General features: G+C 44.4%; 1 protein-coding gene across 1 annotated transcript in view; it reads left to right on the plus strand.

The window, feature by feature from the left end:
- Positions 1 to 3,010: 3,010 nt before the first annotated feature.
- RREB1 (ras responsive element binding protein 1) overlaps positions 3,011 to 21,988 on the plus strand; it is a 175,221-nt gene continuing 156,243 nt past the window's right edge. The window contains exon 1 of the mRNA XM_059179186.1: positions 3,011 to 3,160. The gene's annotated coding sequence lies outside the window, so the exon portion shown is untranslated. The remainder of the gene's footprint in view (positions 3,161 to 21,988) is intronic.

A 21,988-nucleotide genomic window follows, 5' to 3' on the forward strand; every position in this document is an offset into this window, starting at 1 on the left:
AAGAGAGTAGGGTATTTGAAGTCATCATACCAGTCAAATCCTGACTTGAGTTCCTTTGGGGAAGTAGTTAACCTTGCTAAGCCTCAATGTCACATTGTGTTACAAGTTATACTTATCTGTCTCACCTACCAGATGCAAACTTTTAGGGAGCAGAATGTTCTGATTCGTCTTAGTATCATCAAAGCCTAGTGTCCTGTCTAGAACCTGGTAGGTACTTGATACACACTCTGATACAGCGAATATTAAAAATTTTATTCACTTATTATAAAAATCCAACTTTGCCTGTAACCTTTGGTAAGAGGTGAAAGACTTTTTTTCTTTTTTTATTTTTTATTTTTTATTTTTTTTTTTAAAGATTTTATTTATTTATTTGACAGAGAGAGATCACAGGTAGGTAGAGAGGCTGGCAGAGAGAGAGAGGGAAGCAGGCTCCCTGCTGAGCAGAGAGCCCGATGTGGGACTCGATCCCAGGACTCTGAGATCATGACCTGAGCTGAAGGCAGCGGCTTAACCCACTGAGCCACCCAGGCGCCCAAGACTTTTTTTTCGCTATGCTAAATTTCATCCCTCTTTGGGCTTGCTTGCTGCTTCTCCTATTTTCTGTGGGGGGGGGGAGGGCAGAGGCAGAAGGAGAGAGAATCTTAAGCAGGCTCCACGCCCAGGGTGGAGCCCAATGCCAGGCCTGATCTTACCACCCTGAGATCAAGATCTGGGCCTAAATTAAGAGTCAGACAGGTAACCCCCTTAGCCACCTAGGTGCCCCTCCTTCTTTCTTAAAATGTATTTCTATATACTTACCATCAATTTTATTTTTCTGTAGTGAGTTTTGGGGTCATTCTTTGGAGTTGTTGGTTAGTAGCTTGGTGCCAGTCTAAATAAAGCATTTTTACAAACGTATACAAATCAAAATAATGCAGGAGGTAGTGTAACAGCAACAGTATATATAAGATACATGAATTTTCTGATGAACAGAATGTTCACTGGAACTAGTTCCCTAAATCAGTTTCTAATAGAGTTGAATTGAACAGCTGTAAATATTTCCTCAAATGGTCTCTATCTTTTGTGTAAAGACACTCAATTTAGTTTATCATTTCATGACCCCTGATCGCACGCTGTTACTATTTTGAAATGTGAACATTTTCCTTAACTGTGTTCGAATCTGGCGTAACCCCTAGAGCAGCATTTCCTGGAAGGAATATTAATCCTTAATAATCATGGTCTCAAAAACCAGTGACTGGACAGACCCATTTGGGAAAGCTGGCATGTGATAATTTCTTGGCGATTCACAAACACCTCAGCACACAGAATATTCTGGAAAGTCATAATAAAGATATTTGTTGCATTTCTGTGTTGTATAACAAACTTGTTTATCTCAGCATTTCTCAAACTTCCTTATTCCATGTACATTGAAAAAGAAAAGTAGGACTCAAAGCTAAGATACCATCAAGTATGACATCAGTGATGTTAAAATTCAAAAACATGCCTCTTGGGATAGATGAAGTGTGGTAGTATGAACCACAGAACTTTTGGTCGGACATCACCTACTACCTCCTGAGGACCTACTGTTCTCCAGAACACCACTCTGGACCACGATGCTCTAGCCTAGAACTTTCACAATTATTTTAGAGGAAGCAGGTCAAATACTATTCTTTCCTAATATGAAGTAAAAGAATAAGAATTTTGGAGTTAAAAAAAAAAAAGAAATACTGGCCACCCATTTTAAGGGTGAACCAGACCTCGTTCAGTTAAAAATTGCTAGGTCCACATCAACATGTAACTGTCCAGCTGTCCTCAATGAGCATAGAAATCTCTTTAAATTAAGATGGCATGTAATTAAATCATTCAGCGTGTTGATGGGCTTCTCCACACAGGTAGTTAACTTTCACTTGACATAACCCATTTACCTCTGCAGAGCCCCGTAGTGACTCAACTTCATAACACCACCATTAAAACCTCCAGCCCTTTACAGGCTAGGCTAGGGCGTAAAGCATCAGTAACTCTAGAGTGAGAACGATGAAGTATGTGAGTGCGGGAGGAAGGTTAGAGGGACTCCTAAAATCTGCCTCCAGGGAAAGGGCTCCACGGGCTCCCCTCTGCATCTCCCACAGGCCTGGGCCAGGCCACCCGCTTCCATCCTTCTCCGTCTTGCCAATCCGACCGCTGAGGGGTGCGGGAAGACTACTTCGGGGACAGCGTGTCCCTCCCAGACTGGCCCAGGTTCCCCATCTTCCCCCGCACCCTCGGGGGTGCTTCTGAATGTTTGAACTGCGCGAATCCATCTTTCTGGCCCCGGATCTGGGGGTTTCCCCGGGCTCCCCCCGCTGGCAGGACCGGCCAGGGCCTCGAGCCATCCTTCGGGCCGGAACAAACAGCCCATGACCCCGGGAGGCCCGGGTCACCTTCACACTCGCCTCCGCCCCGCACCTCCCCCGGGGCCGGGGCCTGCCTCCCGCGGCGGCGCCCCCCTGGCCCTGCCCGGAGCCGCGGGGCACGGGGTGTGGGGAATTGTGCGGGCTCGGCCGCGCTTCGCGGGGCGCCGCATCCGCCGCCGAGATGCTGGCAGCCTGGGGGGACGGCCTCGCGCGGCCCTCTCCTTATTTATCCACCCGGCAGTTTCCATGGCTCCGCCGCCATCCTCCGCCCCTTCCTTGAGCAGAGCCCGGCAGCCGGCACGGGCCCGGCCCGGAGGGGGCCGCGGGGGGCGGTTGCGGCGCGGGGCCCCAGGGCCCCAGGGCCCCGGGGCGGGGGCCACGAGTCGTTTCCAAGCCCCGGGGCGCGCGGAGGCGCACCCCCAGTCTCACCCGCTCCCCCCTCCCCCAGCAGCTGTGCCACTTCTGCAGCCCCGGCCCGTCCCCCACCCCCCGCCGCGCTCGCCCGCACCCCAGGTCTGTCCCCCACCGGGTCCGGCGCCGGGGCCCCAGAGCGCAGCGCAGCCCCCGGCCCGGCCGGGCGGCGCGGGGGAGGGGCGCGGCGCAGGCAAAGTTGCTGAGTTGCTTTGCACGCTCAGAAGTTGCAGCTGAGACGGCAGCTTCCCGCCCCCTTCCTGGACTCGGCGGCTCGGAACACACACCCACCAGTCACCACCCGCTACCTGCCCTCGCCCCTGCGGCCCCGGCCCGGACTCGGCAGCATCCCCTCCCGGCGCCCGCGGAGAGCCCAGGTTTCCAGCGGAGTCGGTCGGGGGGGCGGGTGCACCCCACCTCCCCGCTCGGCCAGGGGTGGGGGGGGGCCGGGGCGGGGAGAAGGCTCCCCTCCACCCAGTCGCCTCGCGGCCGTGGGGCTTTGCACTCTGCAAAACTGAGCGGCCGGGAAGGCGTCGCCCACCAGCCCCCGCGTCCTCGTCTACCCGGGCGGGGCTTGCGGAACGTGCCCGGGTCAGCGTTCGCATCCCCTCCCGAAGTGGGCTTCGCCGGGGGCAGCGGAAGGGGCTCCGCTGGGGGGCTAAGGTCGCCAACAGGTGCTCGCGAGCCCATGTGACCAGGGAGGGGCCGAGCGGGGGAAGCCAGGGGTGGGGGCGGGGGCGGGCTCCCTCCGGGTCCCCCGCAGAGCCCGACGCCGGGTGCACCCCGCCCGCGCCGGCTTAGGGAGGGCTCGAGGGCGACTCTACCGAGCGCCGGTGCCCTCGCAGCCTGCCCGGGAGGAGGAGGAGGAGCCGGAGGGGGAGGGAGGGATGCGAAAGTGGGTCAGGAATGTAACTGGACGCTGCGCACCCCCACGCAGAACCCCCCCCCCCCGCCCCGTTGCCGGCAGAGGCGGCCAGCGCCAGCCTTGGAAAGAGAGTCTTTTGCTGTTGTGGTTCCCCAGCATTATCAGTGGACGGTTACCAGGGGATCCCGGGGGATGTGTTTCCCGGTGACCCTTTGGGAAGAAAAAGTTAGTTGCCTCAGTAACCGAGTTTGGCTTGGATGCAATGATGCAATGAATGTTCTAGGTGAGCCTGACCAGGACGAGGAGGCTGGGGCGGTGCTTGGGGGATGGATTAACTTTTCTCATTACTGAACCAAGACATGAAAGCTGGGGAGGAGGTGGGCTTTTGCCCTGTTTCGTGTTTGTTTTTTTACTGTTGCAGAGAACATAAATTAGACGTTTTTGCCTTAGAGTTGGAGTCTCCCAGATGTAGACGCCCTTGCTGCCATAAATTTCCCAAAATTCTTAACAAACGCTGACTTAGTTGATACAAAGGTTTGAAGCTGATACCCTAGAGTTTGGAAGGACTAGAGGACAGTGACAGTTTTGTATTTGGAGAAGGCTGGAGAAGCAAACATGAAAAGGCCTTTATTAAAAGGAGAAGAAGAAGAAAAACCCCCAAAACCCAGCCCTTCTCAAAGCAGAAGCAGTGAGAGCAGCCCAGTTAGTTCCCTCCTGAGCACCACCAGGGCACCTCACACCCCAAGCATGTGATTAGGGGAGGGAGGAATCCAGATTTAAAAGTGATGGGCTTTGGGTTTGAATGCTGGTGACAGAAGCAGAGTCAAGGAAAAAAAAAATCTTAATAACAGAAGAGACAACAAAAGGAAGGCTTAGAGCTCGAAGCTCTGCTTGAGCACCCTTCCTGAGTTTTGTCCTATTTTTCCTTCTGGTTTTGTTCGGGGGACCTTAGTCCCAGAAGATGGGACAGGGCTGTAGAAGCAAGGCCCAAAGCACCATAAACCATAATGTCACAAACCCAGAAGAAATGTGCACCTGCTTGGAGTTTTATTCAGAAGCGAAATGGGGGTGTGTTACCCTCTAAAGAGATCTTAAGAGTTACCTGAAAAGCTGACTTAGGAATTAGTGTAAATTTCTGTTTCCAAGGCAACCCTAGATAAAGTAACCTAAATTGAGGTGTACTCTGCATTAAAGAGTGTGTGTTCATAGAAAGCAAAAACTGGTAATTTTTGTAAATTGAATCATTCTGAATATGTAAAAGAAGAGGTTATTTTGTAGTGAAAACTCTGCTGGACATCTAACCACCCCCATGTTACTTTTTTTTTTAGACTTCACTGAGATGTCTTGCCAGTTAAATGGGAATAATAATCATTAATAATAGCTGGTCTGCTTTGGGTTGAGAGACTTGGCCTTCTCACATGACTTTCTACACAGAGGCTCTTCAGTTCCACTGGTGAAAGTCTTCATTCTCACTTAAAGAGGTGGCCTAAACTGTAGACCAACTACATTGGAATCTGGCAAATCCCTTACATGGAATTCTCTTCCAATTCTGAATGTAAAGGGCAGAATTACACGACGTTTTCTGGAAACTTGAAAAAAAAAAGAATACTTTAATGATCTTATATTTTGTCACTTTGTTAAGGAGCATGGTTTCCTTCTGCGTGAAATAAGTAGATTTTAAAACCTTGTGGAGATGAATTGAAAATTTAAGTTAAACATGAAGTGGTGGGGCACCTGGGTGGCTCAGTGGGTTAAGCATCTGACTTCGGCTCAGGTCATGATGCCAGGTCCTGGGATCGAGCCCCACATCGTGCTCTCTGCTCACTGTGAGTCTGCTTCCTCCTCTTCTCCCCGCTCATTATCTCTCTCTAATAAATAATTTAAAATTATTTTCTTAAAAAAAAGAAGTGACACACTTCCTACTCCCCACACCCCAAATTTCATCTGAGTTCATGAAACATTTGTACGTAGGACGGTCTTCATTTTAGTTGTAAGTCTGATGTATATAACAATTAAATGAAGGAGTGAGTATTTCTTAAGAAAGGCTTAACAATAGGATCCTTAGGGTTGTGAAGTGTCCTTATGTATTGAAAACATTTAGTTACATAAATTTGGGGGCACTTTCCCAGAAACCATCCATGTGCAGCACTTTCCCCCAGAGATTATTTGGGCCATGCGTTTGTAAGCATGTACCAACTGCCACCACCACCACCCCCACTGAAATATTTTTTTTGAATGAACACAAATATTTTTTTGAATGAACCAACTGCTTTGGTACAGAACTGTGTGATGTATTGTGGAAATTACAGAGAAGCATATGCATGTTCCTAAAGGAGTCAAATCTGTGGTTGAGTTGGGGACTACAGCTGGATGACAAATAAAAGAAATTTAACTGTTCAGGAGTTAAGTAAAAATATATACCTATATGCCTAAGAAGAGATGAAGGAGTCATAGATAAAAGGTACCAGGAGTTGAGAAATGGAATGAGAAATTCAACATGTCAGGGGCACCTGGGTGGTTCAGTGGGTTAAAGCCTCTGCCTTTGGCTCAGGTCATGATCCCAGGGTCCTGGGATTGAGCCCCACATCGGCCTCTCTGCTCAGCAGGGAGCCTGCTTCCTCTTCTCTCTCTGCCTACTTGTGATCTCTGTCAAGTAAATAAATTTTAAAAATCTTAAAAAAAAAAAAAAAAGGAAATTAAACATTTCAGCAGGGGGTGGGGTGGGTGCCTGGCTGTCTCTGTTAAGTGTCTGCCTTCATCTCAGTCAGGATCCCAGGGTCCTGGGATTGAGTCTGGCATCAGATTCCCTGCTCAGCAGGGGAGACAGCTTCTCCCTCTCCCTCTGCTGCTCTCCTGCTTGTGCTCTCTCTCCCTTTGTCAACTAAATAAATAACTTCTTTACAAAAAACCAAACATCTTTTTCTTTTTCTATTTATTCTCTAAGATGTTAGTGGTGAACCTAAGTTGCTTCTCTCTGTAAGAATGAAGGTTTGCTCTTTTTAGGGGGATGTCTGGCAATCCAGACAGCCAGTGTGTGATTGACTATCTGTGAGAAGTCAATCTTAAAGGGCCCTGGGAGCTTCCAGGGGGTCAGAGAGCAGAGGGTGTGAGGGACTGTGAAAGGGAGAGGTCACACCCTTCCTTGGGAAGGGCTCAGATGTTGCCCGGTGCTGGGTGTGTTCTGGGAAGGGTTGCTGTCAGGGCAGCCATCAGGAAGTTCTCCAGAGGGAGTTGGTAGAACTTGAACTTAGGCCTTCAAGGATGTAGACGATTTTTATAGCTAGGAAGAAAAAGTGGTAGAAATGAGATAGGCCGAGAGGCAGGAAGTCACAGGGCACATTAGGGGAATTTCAATCAATCAGCTTTGTTGCAGGAGATGGGTCAAACATGAAATCTGTCATTTGACTGGTAGGTTAGGGACAAACCAGTTAGGGACCATGAGTGCCTGTCCAAGGTTGGCGGAAGGACTTTATCTGCAGGTAAGAGGGAATTATGACATGATTTTGAGTAAGGGAAATGCATGGTCACCATTGCATTTGGGGGCTAATCTTGTGAGTTAGATTGGAGTGGGGGTGTAGGGACTGAGAGGACCTATTGAAGGGATCCAAGGCAGACTGGTCACATATAGTATTGATAGAAGTGATTGCTAGAAGGCAATGCTTTGTGAGTTGTTCTAAAAGGAAAACTGGTAATATTTTATAGTATGAGGATGTGGAGGGCAGTGGATAAGAATTTAAATCTAGAAGCTGTGAGAAGGTGGCACTATGAGCAGAAATGGGAACAGGAGGCCAGTATCCAAGGTAAATTGAAGAGCTGATCTGAGAAATGGAATCTGAAGCTGTGATTGGCAGCTGGGGTAAGGGAAACCGGATGAGTCTTGGCTGGAGGTGGAGATGTGAGTCACCTGCTTAGAAGTAGGTGATCATTGGCCAGAGGTGTGGAATGAACTTGAACTTGGTGGCAAAAGGACCAGTGTGAGGGAACATTCCCAATTAGAATTTATATGTGTATAAAAAAACATACAAAGACATATATATGTTTTTTCAAAATTCTCCTCCTTCCTCATAAAGCACAACAAAGTGGTCATTCCCGGGGCTGTCATTAGAGCCCATGTACTGACCCAGCCCTGTTCCAGACCAAGTGGTTTCCCTGCACGGCTCTTGAACCTGGCTCATGAGATTCCAGGTCCCACCCCACGGCACGGAATCACCATCTCCTGACCCCCCGACTCGCTATTCTTAATAAGCTTTCCAGGCCACTCTGGTATGGGTTCCCTTGGGGGAAACAGTGCCTTAGCCAGTTCATTCTACCGGTTCTGAGACCTTCCCCAGCCTCCTGTCTGCCCTTGGGTGAGAGCAAGAGTTCTTCCTTTGCCCGTATTCGTTTCAGCCTGTCCTTTTGCTTTTGTTTCTAATGGACAGTCATTGATAGGCAGGGCTGGAAGTTGTTTTTATCCAGATGACCTGCTGCTTTCCAAATTTAGCACTGGTTGGAAGCGGGGATGGATGTGTCAGAAGTCCTCTGCCCTGCTAGGTAGGAAGGGGATTTGGGTTGACCCGCGGTGCAGGGTGCTGAGTGACTCACAGTTCGTCCATCAAGCCTGCGGGAGATGATGCAATAAGCCAGGCCCTGGGCAGACCACTTCCTGTACCTTTGGAGGCACAGACCCAGGGTGTGGTATTTGGCAGTTTTCTCAGGAGGAGACTATTTGGCTGATCCTTTCCAAGGGAAGAGGCAGAGGTAAGGCAGGGAGAAGCTGTCGGCTCTACACACCACAGGTCCTCCAGTTTAGAAAGGAGCAGTCAGAAATCCAGGGCTGGTTTTCTAAAAGGCGACGACTATGAACACCATTTTCAAAGAACACCTGTCTACCCAAGGCTCTGTTTCTTTCTATCTTGTCAGAAAAACAAACGTCTGTCCTGTTAAACAGTAGCAAACATTCCATCACGGCCAACTTTCAGTTAACCTGATGCTACAAATTATTATCTGGCTACAAATTATCATTTGCCCTTCCTTTTCTTTTCTCGTTTATAAACGATCAGGAGACAAATCGACCATCTGATGTTATGGCCTGCGGGACTAGCAGGCAGAAACTAAGGATTAAAGTGGTTGAGGGAGGCTGGGCGGGCAGCATCGTCTTCCCCCTCCCCAAAGAGAGATTGAACTGTCCATTTTTCTAGGTTTCTAACTATTGAGGCCAAGGGTGGTTTTTTATTGTTGAGCTTTTTCTTTTTTTTTTTTTTTTAATCCCCACTGAAGAACAGTAAAAGATGATAAAATCTAGGTTTGGCTTTTCTTCCTTTCTTCCTTTCTTTCTTTTTTTCTTTCTTCCTTTCTTTTTGAAACTGTGGTAAAATACACATCACATAAAATATACCATCTTTACACTTTTTTAAGTGTACATTTAGTACTGTGAAGTACATTCACGTTGCTAGGCACTAGAATCTAGGTTTTTTAACTCATTTACAGTATGAGGGACTATTCCAAAAATGTCAGGAAATGAATCCTAGGTTACACACTAAAACTATGAATGAGAGGGAATGGCATTAATGCTGGCTTAGAGCTTTCAGACAATCTCCTGAGGGAAGGAGCTTGTAGGATGGGCCTGCCTGGGGACAGCTTTTCACAGCAGCTAATGGCAAAGTTAATTAGTATGGAGGGAAAAGGCTATTTTATGCTTGAGGTTTCTTTAAGATACCAGAAATAGTACTAGCACCTTGATACCAATTATAAAGTTTTCTGGAAGCTCCAAGAGTAGGAGAGAAGGTGTTCAGTCAAACATGAACTTAGAGAATTTGATTTACACACTTGCCTAGAGTTTCCAGAGTTTATTTTTGTATACTCTGTGGAAATATTCTCTCGATGGACACGGAGGGGTAGGTCATATTTGCCACCGTTATCCTATTTTTTCTAGTGAAATCTTACAGATTTATGAAAATAGAGCTATCAACAACCAAAAAAAATTCAAAATGAGCAAGGACCTGTGAACTTAATATCAGGTAAAGCATCACGGAACAAATAAAACAACTTCTAAGGTTAAATAGTCGAGTAAGATTTGCAAGAAAGATTGGAGGCATTGTTGCTGTTTGTCAGAGTTCTTGGTCAACCAAAATCTATTACAGTTCACTTTTTTTTTTTTTTTAACATTAGAAAATTTATTTTCACAACCCTTTACTGTTTGCACTCAGTCATTCAGAATACCCACAAAACAGGTTTGGAGCCAGTCACTCCAACAGGATGTCAGCTGCAGTCACAGAGAATGGTGTGTTCATGTTCTACCAAAGGAGAAATGCCTTCGCTTATCTCTCGTGGCTTTGGAAATTTATAGCTTCTCGAACAACCCATTTAAAAAGTGCTGCCAACTTTGAGAAAACTTATAGAATCGTTCAGAGTTTATCTTATTCAAGACGGCTTTAGTCAACTTTTGCTTATCAGTCCTGAGAAGATGTGTTAAAACCAGTCTGGCCACTTTTTTTTAATATAGCATGTGAGAAGGCCCTTAGAAAAGAGTTTTGAAACAGTATCAGTGTTGGAACTAAAATGGAACACCTTTTTAAAAAACATTTAAAAAATCGAAATATAGTTGACATACAGTATTATATTTGTTTCAGGTGTACAACATAGTGATCAGACAGTTCTGTACCGCATACTATGCTCATTGTGGAAAGTGTAATTATCATCTGTCACCATGCCACATTATTACAATATTATTATTTTCATTATTACAGTGTTATTGACTATGTTCCTCATTCTGTACTCTTTCTTGCCCTGACTTTTTTTTTTTTTTTTTAAATAACTGGAAGTTTTTAACCTTTTAATCCCATCTACCTTTTTGGGTCACCGTCCCCTCCCCCAACCATCAGTTTGTTCTCGGGATTCATTATTCTGTTTCTGTTTGTTTGCTCATTTGTTTCGTTTCACACAGACGTAAAATCAAATGGTATTTCTCTTTCCCTGTCCGACTTATCTCATAGTATCGTTAGCATGGTACCCTCTAGGTCCGTCCATGTCGTCGCAAACGGAAAGAGCTCATTCTGTTTTATGCGGAGTAATATTCCATTGTATGTATGTAACGCATCTTCTTGAGAATTCTGCCACTGAACCACCAATGCGAGCTACCACATCTTCTTTATCTGTGCATCTATCAGTGGACACTTGGGTTGCTTCCATAACTTGGGTGTTGTAAATAATGCTGCGGTAGACATAGTGGTGAGAGGCCCCTGGGTGGCTCAGTTGGTTAGGCATCAGACTGTTGATAGAGACGTGGGTCATGATCTTGGGGTGCTGGGATGGAGCCCCTCCTCATGCTCCAATGTTCTCATGGAGCCTGTGTTGGATTCTCCTTCTCCCCCTCCCTGTGCCCCTCCCCCCTGCGTGTGTGCACCTGCGCTCTCTCTTTTTCTCACTCACTCTCTAAATGAATAAATACAATATTTAAAAATAAATATAGGCGTGCGTATATCTTTTCGAGTTAGTGTTTTCATAAAACTGAATGCTTTTAATTTAGAATATTTATGATCTGTGTATGTCTCTTAGTTTGGAGGACTCATAATTTAATAGCCAAGATTTCGTGGTAGGAACTTAATCACTAGTGGAAGCATTTCCATTGATAGCTCTACCAGGCATAGGCAGTTTAGAATTTCACCAAGAACTTGGAATACCTATGTCTTCACAGTCCTGTGTGCAGGGCATGCACACACATGTGCACCCAGTATAATTCACTGAATTCTGTTTAGAAGCAGACTTTATATAGGTATTTGAATCAACTGGGTTTTTTCTTTTCTTTTTTTTTTTTTTAAAGATTTAATTTATTTATTTGTCAGAGAGGAAGAGAGCAGCAGGCAGAAAGAGAAGCAGCCTCCCAGCTGAGCAAGGAGCCCAATGTGGGACTGGAACCCAGGCTTCTGGGATTGTCACCTGAGCAGAAGGCAGGCACTTAAGCGACTCAGCCCTCAGGCATCGCATATTAATTGCTGTGTATTGCAATTTTAGGAGATGTTTGTCCTTCCCAAAACAGCATAGTCATGGGTTTCAGCTAATTGCAAAAAGAAATTCATATCGCCGCATCACAGATCTTATAGATGCAAGCTCAGGTGGTCCTGGGAGTCTCACGTATTTCAATTTTGACTTTTATTTTTTATTTTTAAAAAAGATTTCATTTATTTTTTTGAGAGAAAGAGAGAGCGCATGGGCATGGGGAAGAGAAGGAGAGGGAGAAGCAGACTCTCTGCTTAGCAGGGAGCCTGATACTGGACTCGATTCCAGAACCCTGGGTTCATGATCTGAGCCAAAGGCAGATGCTTAACTGACTGAACCACCCAGGCACCCCAACTTTTCTCTTAAGGCTGAATTCTTACATTTTACTAGAAAAATACTCCAGCTTTTAAGACTGAACAATCCCACAATGTACATGAGCCTATTTTACAGTGAAATTCTTTGATGGTAAATGCTGGAAATTTCTATACTGCGTGTTCATATGGAAATATTTTGTTCAATGGCCGTGCCCCTTTGCTTTGTCATTTCTGTGTTTAACAGAGCCTTCTGCCTCCTGAAATGTCAGCCTAGCCCTCAAACTCATGTGTATTTTACTTCTGATTATCTTGGTCCTCGGCCAGCCTCCTATTTGACACTTTCCGCACAGGCCTATGGGTGCTTCTGGATGTTGAGCTGTTAATCTTTTTACTGTTTCCTGTCACTTTTCCCTGTGATTGATGCTTGTGAGCCCAAGGGGGGGAAAGTGATGAAAATGACTTTGAAAACAGCTTTGAAGAGGAGTATTTTAAGTTGGACTTGGGTCTTACCTAAGACCATAAAATGACTGAAAAAGCGCACAGTCTGTTTTGTAAGGCAGTACCTCGGCCCTTGCAGGGAATAAGCTGGCATTCTAAGGAACACTTTGTAGTAGAAGCGAAGAGGGTTTTCCTGGTGCTTTTCCAGGGATTTAGATATCCGGGTCTGTGGTGTGAGGTAGGGCAGGAATTCGGAGATGATCTGTATTCAGTTCTAGGCAAAGGTTACAGACAGGCATCCTTACCAAAACTCAGACCCTATTATCTCCCCAATATTTCCTCTACCCCATACCCAATCCATTTCACTAATTCTGGGTTTGACTTTGGAGGCCCCCACCCCCACTTGCCACCAGGCCCCACTGGGTGCAGAGAATGTGAGAAGAAAATATTCAAACCTCTATTGTAGTTTTCAGCTCGCCTGATGTTTTTCAGTTTGTTAAAATTGTGCTAAAATAGATGTTGCATAAAATGTGCTGTTGTAACTCTTCCTAAGTGTACAGCTCAGTGGCATGAATTACATTCACCTTGCTATGTGACCGTCACCACTGTCCATTTCCAGAATTATACATCACCCCAAAGAGAAACCCGGTAGCCATTAGGCGGTCACTTCCTAAGTCTCGTTCACCCTCTACTCTACTTTCTGTCTTTTATGGCCATTCTAGATATTTTGTGTCCTTATATGGCAGTCCTCCCCTCACCCAGGGTTTCACTTTCTGAGCCTCCAGTTATCCGCGGTGAAGCAGGGTCCAGAAGCAAACAGAGCCTCGTTTGGAGGTATCCTCAGAAGGTCAGTAGCCGCCTAACACTGCATGATGGCGCCTACGTCACACACCTCACTTCCTCCCATTACGCAGATATTTTATCATCTCATACCAATGCAAGAGGAAGCAGGGTGCGTAGAGCCCAAGAAGGTATTTTGAGAGAGTGACCACATTCACATAACTTTTATTGCAGAATATTGTTTCAGTTCTATTTTTTTTAGTACTGTTAATTCTTACTTTGTCTAATTTATAAATTAAACTTGATCATACATATGCATGAATAGGAAAAACATAGTATATATAGGGTTCGATGCTGTCTGTGGTCTTAGGCATCCACTGGGGTTCTTGGAATGCATCCCCCACAGATAAGGGGGGGAGCTGTGTGTCCTTTTGGGTCTGGCTTATATTTTCAGAGTCTACCTGTGTTGTAGCATGTTATCATTCTTCATTCCTTTTGACGGCTGAGTCATATTCCACTGTCGTACCTAGATAGACCACATTCTGTTTATCCGTCTGTGGATGGACATCTGTGTTGTTTCCACACTTGGGCTATTTTGAATAATGCTGCTCTGAACATGGGCGTACAAGTATCAGTTCAGATCTCTGTTTTCAGTTCTTTTGGGTAGAGACCTCGGAGTAGAATTACTCATGTGTTAACTCCAGGCTTGACATGGTTTGAGGAACCACCGGGCTGTTTTCCACAGTGGCTGCACCAATTTCGCTTTCCCACCAACAACGTAGGAGGGTCCTAGTCTCCACCTCTTTGCAGCCCCCCCCCCTTTTTTTTCCGTATTATAGCCATCCTAGTAGATGTGAAGTGGTATCTTGTGGCTTTGATTTTCATTTCCCTGGTGACTAAGAATGTTTAGCATCTTCTGTGCTCATCGGTCAGCTGTACGTCTTCTCTGAAGAAATGTCTGTTAAGTCCTCTGCATGGTCCATTCTTGTGTATGATCTATGATGTCTAATAGCTGTGTGTAGATGATACATACAACATGCATATACTTGGATATAGGCAATCTGTGTTTTAAATATGGGAGATGTACTTTTAAACAGTTTGGAGACCATTATTATGGTCTATAATAATGATCTGCTTTATTTCCTATTGCCTGACATTAGCAGGAAACTACTGATAAAAATTCTCCAGCTTTTATCAGTGAGAGTCTTACTTGGTTAAAAGTGATGTGTTTATTGGAGATTTCCTATGAAAGCAACCACAGGGTCCCAGGGCTATCCTTCAGGATGTTCCCCTGTTACCTAAGAAAGTAAATTTCCTTGGATGGGTTTCAGGTTAGACATGCCTCATGTTCAATTGTATTTTGTGGTTAATAATGGCATTTTTTTTTAAGTTTCTATTTAAACCCCAGGTAGTTCATGTACAATGGAATATTAGTTGCAGGTGTATCATTTAATGATTCGACACTAAATTATATTGTGTTTACAGTCACTAAATTTAACGAGACACCCGGTGCCATCCCAACAAGTGCCTTTCATGATTTTAGTGTATCTTATTAAGAGATAGAAATGGTCTTTCAGGGGCATCTGGGTGACTCAGTCGTTAAGCGTCTCTGCCTTTGGCTCGGGTCATGATCCCAGGGTTCTGGGATCAAGGCCCACATGGGACGGGCTCCCTCCTCAGTGGTGAGCCTTCTTCTCCCTCTTCCGCTCCCCCTGCTTATGTTCCTCTCGCTAACTCTCTCTCTATCAAATAAAGAAATAAAATTTAAAAAAGAAAAGAAATGGTCTTTAATGCCCAGTCACATAGGAGAGCCAGAAGGCATAGAATAAATCTAAAGGAGAGGCTTGGCTCCATGATCATCATCATCATCTTCATCATCATTATTATTATTTTATTATTTCATTCATAAACCTTGATTATAAAGAGATTAACTTTGAGGCCTATATAATGACGCAAGAGCATTTTAGGCCTTAGGGTTTTTTTTTTTCTTTTGTTTTGTTTTTTAACAGATTGGCTTTTCCCATTGTGGTTCTCTTCTCTGAGGGTAACCTTTGTGAAGTTACCCCAAAACGCCAGCCTCGGTCCAGGGTGAGACATCACCATGCTAGCAATCCTAGCACATCATGGTGTATTTTTTGGAAAGTGTCCACACTGGCAGGCGTTTTCCAAATAAAACATTTGTTTCAGTAAACAAGTGTTTTATCCAGCAGCCCAAGTGGAGAATTTTTAAAACCAGTGTTTGTTTTGCCAGCAAACATTTTGTTTCAATCCTTGCAGCTAAACAAGTGGGTAGGATTTAAGTATCTCCCAGTAAAAACAAATGCAGAGCCATTTTCAGAAAGCGCTGGCAGAGAGAAATCCATTTGCTGTCAGAGTGTGAGTTGAGACATCCGGGGAAATATATTGTACTTTCTTTATTTTTCTTTTTTCTTTTTTTTTTTTTTTTAAAGATTTTATTTATTTGTTTGACAGAGAGGTAGAGCACAAATAGTCAGAGAAACAGGCAAAGGGAGAGGGAGAAGCAGGCTCTCGACTGAGCAGGGAGCTCCCTATGGGGCTCAATCTCAGGACCCCAGAATCACAATTCAAACCCAAGGCAGATGCTTAACCGACTGAGCCACCCAGGAGCCCCTATATTGTACTTTCTGTATAGCTCTGTACTTGGTTGCGGTCAGAATGGAAAGTCTTACGTTTGGGTAAGGACTGATAACTCTGTTTGAAGGCAAAAGATGAAGAGATATAAAAGAAGTGTTGAAAAGTATTGTTATGTTGCTGTGTATCAATCTTAGATCGTGGCTTTGAAATGGGACTCAAGAATCCAGGATTTGCTCTGCTCTGCATTTCTTACCTCTTTTCTAATTATTTTTATGGTAATCCACCCCCAGTGGATAATGCAACCCAATGTCCATGTGAATAACCAGACTTTCGTCTTCTCACTTGTGTAAAAATGGTAGTAAAATCAGATTTGGGGGAGCTCGTTGTTGCTTTCATTTAGGTTTCCGTGTAATTGACCACTTTTTCTGTCTCCCGTGGATTATTTTCTGAAATAGATCTTTGAATGTTTTTGTTTGAAAGTACATGGTGTGCTTTTCTTTTTGAAAAGCAAACCTCTCTCCTATTCAGGAAGATGAATTGTGCTTTCTTAAGAGGATAATCAGAAATTATGAAATACAGCATATAGGCAGAATAGTGTAGAGAGTAGATAGATGTGGTTTAAAGAATAATGAACACGTGGCTTCCATAACCCCCGTCCAGATGAATACAGCACTGCCTTAGAAATCGACTTCAAGGGGCTCCTGGGTGGCTCAGTGGATTAAGCCTCTGCCTTCAGCTCAGGTCATGATCTCAGGGTCCTGGGATCGAGCCCCGCATCGGGCTCTCTGCTCAGCAGGGAGCCTGCTTCCCTTCCTCTCTTTCTGCCTGCCTCTCTGCCTCCTTGTGATCTGTCTGTCAAATAAATAAATAAAATCTTAAAAAAAGGAAAAAAGAAATCTATTTCAAAGGGCAGCTGGGTGGCTCAGCCACTTAAGCACCCAGCTCTTGATTTCTGCTCAGGTCATAATCTCAGGGTCTCGATCTTAGGGTCCAAAGATCGAAGATCGCCCCTACTTGGGCTCTGCGCTTAGCGGGGAGTCTGCTTGAGATTCTTTCTCTCTACTCTCCCTCTCCTCACCCCACGTGTAGGTGTGCTCTCTTGCTCTCAAATAAATAAATAAATCTTTAAAAATCTACTTCAAAACCACCTTCCACTTACCCCACGGGAAGTTTACAATTATGTAGGTCTCCTTAAATGTCATCACTTAGTTTTGCAAGTGTTGGACATATATTACTTTTTACTTGTTCACTTTATTAACAATAGGCTTGCCGTATTGTTGATGCCGGTTGATGTCTAGATCTGCGGTTCGTTCATTTTCCTCGTTTAGTGTTTCTATGTACTACGACGCTGCGTTTCTCTACTTTGCTGTTGACGGACATTTGAACTGCTTGCAGCTTCTGAGTCTGATGAAAAAGGCTGTTGAGAACATTCTTGTATGTGTGCAAATTCCGTAATCCAGTTGTGCAATGGAGAGGTGGATTGTTGGGTGGTAGGGTGTTTGTATTTTTAACGTTACACTGTAATTCCAAACTCTTTTCCAAGAGTGTTGGCTCCAGTTTACACTCCCTGTAACAGTGAACGAGAGTTCTCGTTGCTCGACATCTTCGCCAGAACTTGGCATCACCAGACTTTTGAATTTTTGCCAAGCCAGTGAATATGAAATGAGGCCTCATTGTGGTTTTAATCTGCTTTTCCTTGGTCCATAAGGTCTATTGGCCATTTGGATATCCTTTTTTCTCTAGTGTTTTAAACTTTTTGCCCATTTTCCTATAGATTGTCTTCTTCTTCCTGATTTGTTGCCGACTGGTAGGCTTCTTTTCTATATTTTTTTAAATTATTATTTTTTTAAGATTTTATTTATTTATTTGAAAGAGAGAATAAGAGAGAGAGAGAGAAAGAGCATGAGAAAGGGGAGAGTCTGAGGGAGAAGCAGGATCCCTGCTGAGCAGGGATCGCGATGCAGGACTCGATCCTGGGACTCTAGGAACATGACCTGAGCCGAAGGCAGTCACTTAACCAACTGAGCCACCCAGCTGCCCCTAAAAGATCACTTTATTTTTCAAAGACATTATGTTTTATTTATTTATTTGAGAGAGAGAGAGCACAAGCCAGGAGAAGAGTCAGAGGAAGAAGCAGACTCCCCACTGAGCCGAGAGTGGGGCTCAGTCCCAGGACCCTGGGATCAGGACCTGAGCGAAAGACAGACGTTTAACTGACTGAGCCACCCAGGCGTCCCCCCTTTATATATTTTGATAGGGATATTTCGTCAATTATATGTGTTGCAAATATCTGACCACTCTGTGACTTTTCTTTTTCCTCTGTTTATGATGCCTTTGGTGGCACACAAACTCTTTAATCTCAATATTGTTGGGTTTAACGATTGATTTCTTTGCAGTCCATACTTTCTAATCTAGTTTAAGAAATTCTTCCTTATCTTCAGTTCAGGAAGATATTCTCGTTTATTCTTTGTAATTTTGCCTTTCACATGTGATTTTACTGTATTTTATTTATCTGAAACTGGCTTTGCAAATGAGGTAAGGTAGGGATCTATTTTCATTTTTTGTCTAAATGAGTATTTGTTGTCCAACCATGACTTAATACTACCTGTGTCATATGTCAAATGGCCATTTGTGCAACAGACCTTGTTAATCAGTTTCTGCCTTCCCTATTCTATTCCACTGGTCTCGACCAATGCTTGATCCAACCCTGCACTGTCTTCATTACCATAGCCAAAAGTGAATCAGGATGTTTGGGAGGGCGTGTTCTTCCACCTCTTGGCTTTTTGCCCTTCTACATAAATTTTAGAAGCAGCACAGAGTCCCTAACAGGACCTGTTGGAGTTTTGTTGGGACTGCATGGAATCTGTGGACCAGTTTGGGGGGGAACTGACATGTTTACAGTAGGGACTCTACCCTATTGAATGGCAGTATGCAGAGTCTTTAAAAGGATGGTGTCCAACTTCCTGGGGCTCAGATCCTGGCTTTGCTCTTCATTGGCCACATCACCCCGGCGAATGTACTTAACCTTGATGGACCTCCATTTCCTTATGTATTAATAGGGATCGTGAGAGTACCTCCCTTAGAGGATTAAATGATTAAATGTGTTGCATATAATATGTGTAAAGCACATAGTAATCGTTATGTAAGTGCACAGACACTGAGTGCTCTGTGTTTATTTATATCCTTTTCAATGTCAAAAATTTTTATAATTTTCTTTGTAAAACTATATATAACCTATATAAAACTTATTGCTGCATATACCTGGAGAAATATAAATGATATATATTCCTAGGAATGCTAAAATTTTTGGTGCTGTGATAAATGATATTTTTAAAGATTTTTGGAGGGTATACAATATGATATCTTTATTTAGTATCTTTTATGAGCTGATTATAGTCATCTTTGATTAATACTTATGAAGTGCTTATACTGTTAATAGATACTGCTTAGAGCAGGCAGGAAATACGGATGCTTCCTTCTAGGTAATTGTCCCTCACAATTACTGCTCTGGTCTCATGGGATTGAATGTTTGATCCATCTTGCGTAATTTTAAACTGTTGTATCCCCTTGACTTCTGTTGTTGAAACCTGCCTGAGAGCTTGGCAGTCTGGTTCATTAAGCTGTATATTAGGTTGCTTTCTGTCCATTGTTTCTTTTAAATTTATGAGATCATTATATTTTAATCCTTTCTTTTCTTTTTTTAAAATATTTTTTTTTATTTATCTGACAGAGAGACACAGTGAGAGAGGGAACACAAGCAGAGGGAGGGGCAGAGGGAGAAGCAGACTCTTCTCTGAGCAGGGAGCCTGATGCGGGGCTCGATCCCAGGACCCTGAAATCATAACCTGACCCGAAGGCAGACACTTAACGACTGAGCCACCCAGGCACCCTGTTTTAATCCTTTCTTATAGACCAACCACAGTGTGCCTGAGACCCTGTTATGTTTTATTTCTAATGCTCTGATCACTCCCTAAATTAAGTACTGTAAAGATGAGATTAGCGTTACAGCTTCATACATAGACTTGAATTCAGTGTTCAATAAGCTTGGTCTGGGCAACAACTAAAATTGTTTTTTTTCCATTTGTCCGTGTGTCACACATGTCTCAGTGGAGTTACAGACTTTTTTTTTTTTAATTTTTTTTTAAACTTATTTGACAGAGATCACAAGTAGGCAGAGAGGCAGGCAGAGAGAGGAGGAAGCAGACTTCCTGCTGAGCAGAGAGCCCAATGTGGGATTAGATCCCAGGACCCTGGAATCATGACCTGAGCTGAAAGCAGAGGCTTTAACCCACTGAGCCACCCAGGCGCCCCCAGGCTTTTTTTTTTTTTTTAAGATTTTATTTATTTATCAGAGAGAGAGAGTATGTGCGCACACAAGCAGGCAGAGTGGCAGGCAGAAGGAGAAAGAGAAGCAGGCTCCCCGCCGAGCAAGGAGTCCGATGCAGGACTCGATCCCAGGACCCCGAAATCATGACCTGAGCCGAAGGCAGCGGCTTAACTGACTGAGCCACCCAGGTGTCCCGAGTTATAAGTTTTTTAAAAAAGCAAAAAGGAAGCCAGTATGGGAACCAATATATATTTATATGCATATAAATATATATTGGTTCCCATTGACTTGTGTTTCAGTTCTAAGCTTTCTGGTCATGTGGGACTCCACCTCACGTGGGAGGTGAGGACCCATGCCGCGAGCCTCCCTAGGATTTCATTTTGCATCACAGGAGGCAGAAACTCAAAGTGAAACCAATGAAAAAACCAATGTATTCTTAATGGTTTTTACCCAAACCATAAATCCGTCTCTTGGAGGGAGAGGGGAATCACCCAACATTTGATCTGGTTTCTTCTGCATGTCCCAGCCAGTATTTGCCAGTTCAGTGACCATCTGCTGGGGCTCCCTCAACGAATTTATTGAAAATTCAGATTCCTGGGTCTGACCTACACCAAGGGAATAAGACAAGGGGGGAGGAGGAGGCAGGGACTTGAATATTTTTGAAGATTCCCTGGTGGTACTGACAGTCACACAGGACCTGGTAACAGGTGGGCTTTTGTTTTCATTGTTCACACATCACCTGCCGGGAAAAATTCCCAGGAGGTTTGATACAATGTAGCTAACACCTAGTAAGCACCATGTGTCAGGCACTTCACGTTCCACCCTGTGAGTAGACTACTATTAATTATTATTAGCCCCATTTTATGGAAGAGGAAGCTGAGGCACTCAGAGGTTAACTAACTTGCCCTGAGTTGAACAGCTGATGCAGAAGGTCCTTGTCTTTGTGGAGCCTAAAAACAAAGTCCTGACTTTTGTTAATTACAAAATGGACTGGTTTCCAGCAGAAGTGGACCCAGAGTGTCCACTTGGATCATAATCGTGTCTTGGTATTGTATTATGTGCCTTGTAAGTTATTAATTCCTTTAGCAAGTCTTTACTGGGCATTTAGTGTCCCCAGAGGTTGGGTAAAGATTCTACAAAAGGAAGGCACAGGAAACTGGTGTACCAGGCAGAGTAGTGACTTCTTAGCAGATGCCTGTGAGGAGATAAGAGGATTTCAGGGTGGGTTAGAGGAAGTCTAGAGCTCTCTCCTTGCATCAGGCTGTAGGCCAAGGGTTTGGGGTGTATTCTCCCATTTATTCCTTACAAGAGCCCTCTTTGAGACCTAAGGAAACTTGCCTGTAGTCAGACAGCCTCTCCGTCCTCGTTGTGATCATGAAAATAATGTCTACCTCTCTCCAGAACCTCGCTTTGAGCCACTGGATTTTCTGCTTTCAACTACATAAATAAATAGGATTTTTCTGTTTTCTAGAGATGCTATGCATCTGATAGTCCAGTCACTAAGATCACTCGGGGGTTTGAAGAGATCTTTTCAATGGCTTCTAATATCATTCATCATTTGCTTAGCCTCCTCATTTTGTCCCCTGGTTCTGCTGTCCTTGGCTGGCCTTGGAGTCAGGTAAGAATCCTTCACAGCTATTATCATGGCCAGGTTCATGGCTATACAGGATTAACAGATGTCTAGGGACTAGAGGAAGCCCAGGCTGTGTTTTAAAGGACCATCATAGCTTTTGCTCACTGCCTTACAGAAGTGGGGTGGCCTCCCGTGCCCTCATTGGACCCCATAAATTTCATGAGAAGATGGTTAATGTCTGTTAACATGACATATTCGGGTGGAAATCCAGTATGCTTATTTCCCAGCCACTTCAGAATTGTGGAGTGTTTGGTCACGAAGGAATCTTAGAAATCA

Source organism: Mustela lutreola, chromosome 6 (assembly GCF_030435805.1).
Source record: "Mustela lutreola isolate mMusLut2 chromosome 6, mMusLut2.pri, whole genome shotgun sequence".
In the NCBI taxonomy this organism is placed as follows: Eukaryota; Metazoa; Chordata; class Mammalia; order Carnivora; family Mustelidae; genus Mustela; species Mustela lutreola.